Source organism: Muntiacus reevesi, chromosome 14, assembly GCF_963930625.1.
Source record: "Muntiacus reevesi chromosome 14, mMunRee1.1, whole genome shotgun sequence".
Taxonomy (NCBI): Eukaryota; Metazoa; Chordata; class Mammalia; order Artiodactyla; family Cervidae; genus Muntiacus; species Muntiacus reevesi.
Genome location: NC_089262.1, coordinates 4,337,897 through 4,349,600, shown reverse-complemented (window position 1 = coordinate 4,349,600; position 11,704 = coordinate 4,337,897). Strand labels below are relative to the sequence as shown.

The window sequence follows — 11,704 nt, the reverse complement described above, 5'->3', positions numbered from 1 at the left end:
ATCCAGGAATTGAACCCATGTCTGCTGTGTGGTCAGGCGGGTTCTTCACTGACTGAGCCACCATGGAAGCCCTCACGACAACCTAGGAGACGGGTTTCTCAGCTCTCAGAAGCTGGGCTAAACATCCAGACTTATCTCCTAAGGAAGTAATCAGGGCAAAACCGAATATGTGACCTTCTGGCCACCTTAAACGGAGAGATGTCTAGAAGTGAATCTACTGAATTTACTGAAGTCTAGAAGTGAGTTTACTGACACTTTCAGGAGGTTAAAGCAGAGGAAGATGGGTGTGTACACAGAACACAGTAGCAGAATCATTGCTCCAGCCTCTTCCCCAGGAATAACTGAGTTTCCTCAGGACCAGTGAAGTCAAGAACAAAACAAAACCAAAGACGCTAAGATGGGGAAGGGGGAGGAAAGAGTCATTTCACAGCAGAAATGACGAAATTTTAAAAATCTACTTAAAATAAAAGTTAACTGCAGCTGCTTTCCCCTGGCATAATTCTCCTCCCCATGGAATAAAGCATACCAAATGATCTCTTTGGCTTCTCATGCCAAACTTAAGAGTGTGATCTGGAAGGCGGAATTAAAGGCCAGACTGTAGAGTTTCCACCAGCAGCCAGGGATCAGTGAGGAGGGGAGTGTGAAAACGAAGAGTGAAGGATTCCTAGGGGCTGCTGAGATGGTGGAGCCACTCAAGAGACGCTGTCAAGGAGAGGAATTGTTCCTGCCTGGGGAGCTGATGCATTTTTAAGGATGCAGTGGCCAAAACCGTTTCCATTCCAGCTCATAAGTAAAATTGTTTTCTTCCCAGAATCTTCCTCGACCACGTTGCCTGGAAGACTTTGCACATGTGTTTATGTGCACGATGCCTCGGGGCAGTGATAGAAGAGGGAGCTTGTCCAGCGCAGGACCGCACTTGGGCCCATGAGAAAGCAGAAGCGTCAGGAGCATGAAGACGGGAGAGAACGGTCACCAGCACAGCTCGTGGACTCGCTCAGCAAGAGGCGGAGAGAAGGCGGCGAGGACTCCCAGGGGGACTGTGCTCCTCCCCGTGGCTGCTGCAGCAGGTCACTGAGGACTCACATGCTCCTCTGTCACCTTAGGGCTTCCCCTGTAGCTCAGTCGGTAAAGAATCTGCCTGCAATGCACGGGACCCGGGTTTGATTCCTGGATCAGGAAGATCCCCTGTAGAAGGAAATGGCAACCCACTCCAGCACTCTTGCCTGGAGAATTCCCATGGACAGAGGAGCCTGGCGGGCTACAGTCCATGGGGTCGCAAGAGTCAGACACGACTTAAGCGACTAAACCACACCACTGTTACCTTAGGACTCCGGAGGTCAGGAGTCTCACTGGGCTAAAACCTGGGTATCAACAGAGCTTGTACCTTCCGGGGGTTCAGAGGAAGGAATCCATTCCTCGCCATTTCCGGCTTCTCAGAGATGCCCACGTTAGCTGACTTTGTGCACCTTCAAATCTGACTCCTGCTTTCACCCTCACATCCCCTTCTCTCTCTGTCTGACTCCCTAGCTTCCAGCTATTACTGCCCGGATCCACTCCCATACTCCAGAATCCTGTCCCCATCTCAAGAGCTTCAACGTGATCATGTTGGCAAAGTCCTGTTCTGTGCTTGTAAATTAACCTGTTCGTAGGTTCCGTGGGTTAGAAAATGGGCATATTTGGGGGCCACTGTACTGCCAACCACAAGGACCTTCTGAAGTCCTGGAGATGGGAGACTCAAATAAAGACTGATTTAACTTATCTGAGTTACAAAATGTGCAGCATTAAACTGCTGTTCTTGGCATTTGGTGGAGGGGATGGTCCAAAGAGCATCTCATGGGAATGGGGCATCTTTCTGCCTCTGTGTGCCATCCCAGAGTTTCTGGAGCCTGCCCACACCTGAGAGCATGTTGTCGTCTTCGAATAATACTTTGAGGCAGACACGCAAGGATGAGAAGCACCATCACTCCTGTTACAAACAAGTCCACGGGTAATAAATTTTAAAAAAGACTTTGATAGAAATGCTCTATAAAAGTAAAAGGAATTTAAGAAGGGCAAATCCATTCTTTTTTTTTTTTTTAATATTATTTTATTAGTTGGAGGCCAATCACTTCAAAATCCATTCTTTTATTTGTCTGTACTGTTTATTCTTTGTCTATGTACATATTCTATCTCTACATGTTCAGAATATCTTGTTTTGTTTGTTGTTTAGTCACTAATTCATGTCCAACTCTTTTGCAAGCCCATGGACTGTATCCCGCCAGACTCCACTGTCCATGGGGTTTCCCAGACAAGAATGTTGGAGTGGGTTGCTATGCCCTCCTCCAGGGGATCTTCCCAAGCCAGGGATCAAACCCAAGCCTCCTGCATTGGCAGGCTTGTTCTTTGCCACTGAGCCACCAGGGAAGCCTTTATACATTCCATTAAAATCTTGTCCCATACAGCTATCTGCAGGATTTCCCATCAGTGTTGGTCGTATGTAAGTGTCCTTCTGAACTCCTTCCCATTCGCATCTTGATTTGCAAACCTACACACAGTAGTCTCTGCTCCTCTCTTTTCTCATGTAAGAGTGTTTTGCGAAAATTCCATGGGGTCAATGCAGAACTTTGTATGGACCATATAATGTCTCCTGTACATTTGTTTATTTCTTTTTTATATATATTTCACTTTGTTAAATGTTTCTGTCTTTCCATTTAACAATGTTTGCCGTTCCTTCTCAGAGCATTTTATAACCATCACTTTAAAGCTTTTGACAGATTTTCCGACATTTGTGCCAACTTGACATTGCATGGACTAAATGCTTGTTCCCACATAGCTGAGGTTTTCCTGGTTCTTTATAAGCTGAGTAATTTTGGATTGTATCTTGGGCACTTTGAATATTTTATAAGACTTTGAGGTCTTATATAAAGCTTATGACGAATGCTGATATTTCCTATTGTTAAAAAATGAGTAAAGAACACAATTTAGGTGATACAAAAAAAACAAAAAACTTTAACGCTTCATGAAGCAGACAGTTTCCATTCAGAGAACTACAAAAATGGGGAGGAAGGCAGGGATCTTTTGCAGGATAAAGAATAAGGAACAAGGAAATAAGTGTAGTACCCAAAGATGGCTTGGCTTTTGGGGACTGGCTCAAAAACCTCAGATATACAGATGACACCACCCTTATGGCAGAAACTGGAGAAGAATGAAAGAGCCCCTTGATGAAAGTGAAAGAGGAGAGTGAAAACGCTGGCTTAAAACTCAACATTCAGAAAACTAAGATCATGGTATCCAATCCCATCACTTCATGGCAAATAGATGGGGAAACAGTGGAAACAGTGACAGACTTTATTTTGGGGGGCTCCAAAATCATTGCAGATGGTGACTGCAGCCATGAAATTAAAAGATGCTTACTCCTTGGAAGAAAAACTATGACCAATCTAGACAGCATATTAAAAAGCAAAGACATTACTTTACCGACAAAGGTCTACATAGTCAAAGCTATGGTTTTTCCAGTAGTCATGTATGGATGTTAGAGCTGGACCATAAAGAAATCTGAGCAGTGAGGAATTGATGCTTTGGAACTGTGGTGTTGGAGAAGATGCTTGATAGTCCCTTGGACTGCAAGGAGATCCAACCAGTCCATCCTAAAGGAAATCAGTCCTGAATATGCATTGGAAGGACTGATGTTGAAGCTGAAACTGCAATACTTTGGCCACCTGATGCGAAGAACTGACTCACTGGAAAAGACCCTGATGCTGGCAAAGATTGAGGGCAGGTGGAGAAGGGGATGACAGAGGATGAGATGGTTGGATGGCATCACCGACTCAATGGACATGAGTTTGAGCAAGCTCTGGGAGTTGGTGATGGACAGGGAAGCCTGGCGTGCTGCAGTCCATGGGGTCACAAAGAGTCGGACACGACTGAGGGACTGAACTGAACTGACAGCATGTACTGTGTTTCTAGTCAAGTGGAGCATTTACATAAACACAAAACTTATCCACATTTCAGTTCTCCTGATGTGGCCCCAAGGCAGGAGTGGCTCCATCTTGGGCTTAGAAACTTACTTCAGTACTGCTTTAGCAGGTGATGGTGGTGGGGTCTAAGCTGTGAGTCACACCCAGGCTTCTGTAGGCTGTGGTTTGAACAGGCATTCCACTTTCAAATCCTGAGCAGCACTGGAATGATCCGAGCCATGTGTGCGATGCTGAGCCTAGAATCAAGGCAGAGGTCTGTCCCTCAGTCTAGTTTTAAATTCTTCGTCTGCTGCTCTAGGTAAGATCCGTACTAAGGCACTTTGAGGCTGAGCCCAGAATTTTTTAACAGTGTATGGGGGTGCTTTTCCAGGCTCTTCTCCCTCCACACACTTTTCAGTACTCTTCAGTTCCCTAAGGTTCCCCTTTTTGATCCCTGAAAACCTAGGGTTTATTTATCCTTCTCCGCTGTGCACGTCTCCAAACTGTGCCCACAATTAAGGCCAAGTGATGGGAGGACATACACACATGAAAAAAAAGATACTCACCCCATTTTCTTAAGGCCAGAGCTCCTCCGATGAAAGAGGAAGATTCCCTCCTTCCCAGGTCAGGCTACTTGACCAGCTGTTGTCACTCACGAGAAACTTTGCTGTCCCTTGAGCCTGAACTAGGGAGTTTCTTCTGGAGTTTCTTGCTCCATCCAATGCCTGTGTCTAAGTTTCAGACTGTGAGAAATGGTCCAGTGCATCAGTTTGATGGAAGTCTGAATTCTATTCTTCTTCCCCAATCCACCTGGTAGTATGAATTTGCTAGAATTCCCAAATAGCTGAGGCCAGCATTCCATCTGGGTCTTAGAGATGAATTCAGTGGGGGTTGGGGGGGGGGTGCCAGGTGAAGTGTGCTTACTCCATCCTACCTGGAACTCGATCCCTAGCTCATGTGCTCAGCTTGCCTACTTCACACCTTGTGATTCCTCTACGTGGAAATGAACTCGACAGGGTTTCCACGTGCACTACTCCATGTGTTTCTCATACGAGGCTCAGCTCACATTATTCCACAGCTTTCACAAAGATGGAAATTCAAAGAGCCTAGAGCCACGCAGCTGGCATGCCTCAGAAGAGACTCAAATGTGCTCCTTCAAATTCCAGGTCTATCCATTTTAGTGCCTCTCCTTGAATTCTTTATAAGCGATACAATCCTCTGGGACACATCTTCTTATGGGACCGTGACTCTTCTCTCGGGGCAAAAAAATCACAATTTCCACATAACCCAGATTTTTCTTTCACTAGACTTGAATGTTAATGATGATGATGATTTAAGAGTTTGAACTTGGTAAAGTCCAAAAAATAATTATTTGTGGAAAATATGTGTATCTACCCTCCTATAAAAATCCCTTATCAATATGTCCATTAGGACAAAAGTATAACCACTGTCATACTTAATTCCCAGATCTTGATATTTATGTATTTATTCTTTATATAGCCCGCATAGCTTACCCTTGGGGAACTTTATAATGAAGACTATCAAGATCTCAGATTGGGTTTATCAAACTATATTTCTCTAGTAGAAAATACCATTTCATTTCCTTGGAGTCTGATGAATAAGTAAAAACTGAGATCTTTTTCTTTTATAGAAAAAAAAATATATTACTGACAATGGAAGGCTAATAGTAATTTTTAAATTTCTAAAACAGAATACAGAAATTAATGAATACGTATCTTCCAATTTTTGTAAATATATCAACCTTCCTAAATATCTTCTTTTCAAATTGAGAAGTAGAGATTTTAAATATACATATATATTCTTTTTTAGTGAAATTGAAAATGGAAATTTCAGTTGCTTAAAACTCTGAAAATGAAAACTCACTCACTAGAATTCCCCTGATGAAACTCGCTGGAGGCATTTGCTGTCTCTGAATTTTAATAACCCTCTTTTTAAAAAAGCTTTCTTTTCTATCACCCACATTGAATGTGAGCATTTGTTTTCAAGCTCTCGTTTTGCCTGCGCGTAATAAGAATAATAAATATGGCATCTCTGTCTTGCAGCCCGAGGCTTAGAGAAGTATGCCCCAGAAAGCCTTCCACATCCTTTGATAAACACTCCCAGAGGGCTTCCTGCATGCCTTGGAAGCTGCCACGGGTAGTCTTTGCATTTTTTCCTTTCTGAAAGGATGAAATTGAAAAATGTATCACAGAAGGAAAAGAAGCAGATTTGGCATGCGATTCCTTAATGGAATATCAGCTTTGGCCCCGGAGGGAAGAAAGCTATAAAAGGGATTCAGGAGAATCTTTGTTTTAAATAAAGATGTGTGTTCTCAAAAAGTAAGGAAGGAGAAGTGATCCAACCCTTCCACCTCTGCTTCGAGAAAAGAGGCACGTGTCACCGCCGCGTCAGGGGTGCACAGATGCTCCCTTGGGAGGGTGGGGGGCAGTGACCTGCCTTCCTTCCCCTCTCTGCGGCTTCATCTCCTGGGTGAATCCTCACTCCCATCCCTTCCAGAGAACCTCTTGGCAATAGTGAGTCAGAGGCATCATGGGGCAGGGCTACTCGTGTAAATAGATTTCTCGATGGTTATGTCCTCCGTTGTAAGGTCCTCGTCTGCTTACCAGAGGACACGGTTGTCATGACAAAATAAAATATACACGACAGCGACGTGGCTTGGCTGACGTCCAGCAGATGCTCACGGTTCCTCTTGCATTTGTACCTTAATCCAAGGAAATCCAAACAAGAAAAAAATGTCCCTGTGTGCCAAACCACGTCGTCTCCAAAGTCCCTTCTGATTTTTAACATTTTATGAATTAAGAAGACTATCAGGAGTGACATTTAATGCAAATTATTAATTATAATATGTATGTTGAGTTAGTTGCTCAGTCGTGTCAGACTCTTTCCGGCTCTGTGGACCCATCAGAGCCCTCCAGGCTCCTCTGTCCATGGACTCCTCCAGGCAAGAGTACTGGAGGCGGTTGCTGTTCCCTTCTCCAGGGGTTCTTCCTCACCCAGGGATCGAACTCTTTTCTTCTATGTCTACTGCACTGGCAGGTGAATTCTCTACCACCGGCGCCACCTGCAAAGCCCCAATATATATTTTATATTATATATAATATATATTAGTGATATCAAATTTACCAGATTCTTCTAATGTGTTTCATATATAATATATGCCACATTAATGCATATGTAAGCGAAGCCCTGCTGGCTCAGATGGTAAAGAATCCACCTGCAATGCAGGAGACCCAGGTTTGATCTCTGGGTCAGGAAGATCCCCTGGAGAAGGGAATGGCAACCCACTCCAGTATTCTTGCCTCAAGAAGCCCACGGACAGAGAAACCTAACAAGCTGCAATCCGTGGGGGACGCAAAGAGTCAGACACAACTGAGAGACCAACACTTTCCCTTTCACTGCATATATAATTATTCTATATATACATATCTCCAAACATATATGCGTCAAGAAATTATGAGTACATATAATGCATGTGTGTATGTGTGCAATGTATATGCATGTGTGTGTGTATATATATATATATATATGGATACACACACACACATGAGATGAGTACTTTTACAGTGTTTGATTACTTTGCAAAGTTGTTTTAAATGGTTTATTCTAAGTATTTAAAACATTTACTCTTTGAATCTCATTGAAGCTGAACTACTGCATTGAGTCCACGGTTTCATTAAATAAAGATTCTATTTAGCAAAGAAAAGCTTTAGGCTGGTCAAATTATAACTTCTGAATCAACTGGCACTTAAATGCTGAAATCTAACTCAATTGCTAATCAAATTTCATTTTAAACCAAGGAGGAACAGGGGAAAACAACTCAGACTTCTGTTTGAAAACTGAAACCATTACTTTGTACTGAACCATTGTTATGATAATCTAATCATCACTTAGAACTGATGAAGAAAGTGAATTAAGGTTGGCACCATGACATTCATGTTGGATGTTATTACACTAGCGTCTGGAGAGACAGATGCATCCATTTACAGATCACGTTGATTGCTAGGACAGCAAGTCCTGGAAAGACCACAGAACTAAGGAAACTGGGACTGGGAACCCCTTCTGCCCTGCAGGGGTCAGCCCGTGCAGACAGCCACTTCTCACTGGTTTTCTTCTGAACATTACAGGGAAAACTCATTTTTTGTCTTGATTATTATAGAATTATAGGCTCGTTATAGAAAATTCGGAAGTAAAAAAAAAAACAATTAACTTACCCCTATCTCATTACCTTGATATAACCAGTGGTAATGATTTGATAATTTGGTGCATTTCTTATAAGTGTCCTTCTATGAAAAAAATACATACATACACATGTATGTAGAGATAGACACATAGATTTATGTTCTGAAAGTGAAGCTTGCCTAAGTTGGTGCTTGGCTTGTTGGCGTGTTCGTCCGTTCGCACATCTGTAACACGAGGGTTTCATGTGGGTGCGGTACTCAGATGTCCATCCCTGGAACTGAGGAGCACAGTCTGGACAGGAGGTCATGAGCGGTCGGAGCCGCGGGTGTGGCGTCAGGAGCCCAGGAGGAGGAAGCCTGTGCCTCTGCATGCTGAGCCCCTGCTGCTGGCCCACCGCGAGTCTTCTACGTCTCTGCAGCCCCCTTCATCACCACGTGGCTCCTAATTTAAAGGCAAGGAGGTGAGCGGGAGGTAAGCCCATTGCATAGCTCTGCAGACCTGCAGTGTAGACTCCTGAATGTTTAAGTTAGCTCACCTTAGAAAGTACAGTCTTTATCAAGATTGAGCCTAAAGCACGTTTTCATCATATAGCCGCATTCTTCCACGTTCAGCGGGTAGCCCCTGGAAGGTCTTAAAGTTGTTAAGCTGAACTGGAGGGGCCATGCAGAGCTCCTGTGAAAAGAAAGTCCAAGTGTTAGTCGCTCAGGCGTCCGGCTATTTGTGGTCCCATGGGCCATAGCCCGCCAGGCTCCTCTGTCCATGGAATTCCCCCAGGGAAGAATACTGGACTGGGCTTTCTTTCCCTTCTCCAGGGGATCTTCCCAATCCAGGGATCAAACCCAGGTCTCCTGCATTGCAGGCGGATTCTTTACCACCGAGTCACCACAGCTGCTAGATACACAAAAAAGCTGATCCTCTGCCATCATCCAACAACTTCTGGAGCAGGAGACTGGAAGTAATAAAAAGCAAATAAGAAAAAGGGCAAGGGATTAATAATTTTTTATTGATAATGGGCGGGGGATTTTCTGAGGCGATCCAAGATCATATAGAAGAGATGGAAAAAACACTCCTATAAACGACACAGCAACAAGTATTTTACTTTCAAACACAAAACAGAACTCAAAAGCCAGCAAAGGAAAAGCTGAGCCTAAAAGCTCTTTCCTATTTATTCCTCCCAGCCCATCAGGGTTGGTTAGAGTGCCCCTGAGTGCAGGGCATATGACGGGGTCTCCTGCGTGGAAAGAGATACAGTAAATATGCAGCACTGTGAATAGCGCTCACCATGGGCCCCCGAACGTGAATGCATGGCCATCTCACAGCTGGGTGCTGCTACCTCCAGTGTGGTCCAGAGAGCTTGCCTGCGCGCCCTCCCACCAACATCCAGGGGAGCCCCGAATCCCCACACTCGAGGTGGATTCAGCAGGATCAGTCTTCTTAAACTGCTGTCAAGCTGAGGACAGAAAAATGTGTGATTGTTGCTTTCGTCCCATTTCTGTTGTTATCAGCACAGCCCGTCTGGATCTCTGCTGCTACTGCCGTCTACATGCTTTGTTCTTTTACCCGTGAGGTTGTCTTGATGTATATATTTTATAACTATCTTCTGGACGCTGACTAGGACCCAGGCATAGTGCTAAGGACCTCATACACGTTACTTGGTGATGGTGGTGTAGTCACTCAGTCATATCCTACTCTTGCGACCCCATGGACTGTAGCCCACCAGGCTCCTCTGTCCATGGGATTCTCCAGGCAAGAACACTAGAGCGGGTTGCCATTTCCTTCTCCAGGGGGTCTTCCCGACCCAGGAATGGAACCCAAGTCTCCTGCATTGCAGGCAGATTCTTTACTGACTGAACTATGAGGGACGCTGCATTACTTAATTGGATGCAAAGAATTGACTCATTGGAAAAGACCCTGGTGTTGGGAAAGGTTGAAGGCCAAAAAAAAGGTGACAGAGGATGAGATGGTTAGATAGTATCACCAACTCAATGGATGTGAATGTGAGAAAACTCTGGGATGTAGTGAAAGACAGGGAAGTCTGGCACGCTGCAGTCCATGGGGTCGAAAGGGTCGGACATGACTTAGAGGCTGAACAACAATGACTTCATTGGATCTTCAAAACAATCCAATGAAGTAGAGTGATTGTTATTGCCCCATTGTACAGATGGACAAGCTAAGGTTCAGGAAGGTTGAATTACTCGATCAAGATCACACATTTAGGAACTGTGCATGCCTGGCAAGTAGTAATTCCTCGCTAAGTAGTAGCTGATGCTATGGCTGTATCGTTGTATGATTGTTCTCGCTCTTATTTTTTAACAGACTATTTTTTAGAGCGCTTTGGGCTCAGAGTGAAATTAAGGGCAAGGCCCAGAAGGTCCCACTATGCCCCCGTCCCCCACACAGGCCTTCCCTGCGTGCGTTCCCCAGTAGCTTCCCTGGTGGCTCAGAGGGTAAAGTGTCTGCCTGCACTGCAGGAGACCCAGGTTCGATCCCTGGGTAGGGAAGACCTCCTGGAGAAGGAAATGGCGACCTACCCCAGTATTCTTGCCTGGAAAACAGAGGAGCCTGGCAGGCTACAGTCCACAAGGTCACAAGAGTCGGACATGACTTAGCGACTAAACCTCCACCTCCCCCATTGCCAACACCCCACACCAGCTGGTACATCTGTTACAGCTGATGAACCCACATTGACCGTAATTGTCACGCAGAGCCCATAGTTTGCGCTAGGGCTCACTCTCAGGGCAGTACGTCCCACAGGTTTAGACAAGCATTCAGTGACACGCCTCCACAGTCACAGCGTTGTGCAGGATCATTTCGCTGCCCTACAAACCCTCTGTGCTAGCTCTCATCCCCCCCTCCTCCCAAACCTTGGCAACCACCGGTCTTTTAGCTGTTTCCATAGTTTGCCTTTGCCAGAATGTCACAGAGTTGGAAGCATACAGTGTGTGACCTTTCAGATGGAGTCTTCTCACTGAACCATATGCATTTAAGTTTCCTCTGTGTCTTTTTGTGTCTTGAGAGCTTATTTCTTCTAGTGCTGAGTGAAGTTTTATTATCTGGATGCAATACAGTTTATTTATCCATTCCCTGAAAGACATCTTGCTTGCTTCTAAGTTTTGGCAATTATGAATAAAGCTGCTATAATCATGGGTATGCAGGGTTTTTGTGGACATAAGTTTTCAGTTCATTTCTGTAAATACCAAGGATCATGATTGCTGGATCATGTGGTAAGAGCTTGTTTCGTTTTCCAAGAAATGACCAAACTGTCTTCCAATGTAGCCGAACCATCTTGCTTTCCCACCAGCGATGGATAAGAATTCCCATCGCTCCATCCATACGCTCCCCGGCCTCTGGCGGTGTCAGTGTTTTGGATTTTGGCCATCCTAATAGGTGTGTAGTGGTATCTCATGGTAATTTAAATTGCAGTTTGCTAATGAGATCAGATCATGAGCTTCTCGGCATATGATTATCATCATCTGTGTTCTTGTTTGCTGAGGTGTCTGTTTGGGACTTTTGTCCATTTTTAAACCAAAATTTGTTTTCTTGTTGTTGAATTTTGTGTCCTTTGTATA

General features: G+C 44.5%; 1 non-coding gene across 1 annotated transcript; it reads left to right on the top strand.

Moving 5' to 3' along the window:
* Window positions 1–10,564: 10,564 nt before the first annotated feature.
* Window positions 10,565–10,636, top strand: TRNAC-GCA (transfer RNA cysteine (anticodon GCA)). The gene has a single exon. It is a non-coding gene; the product is annotated as a tRNA-Cys (tRNA).
* Window positions 10,637–11,704: the final 1,068 nt, after the last annotated feature.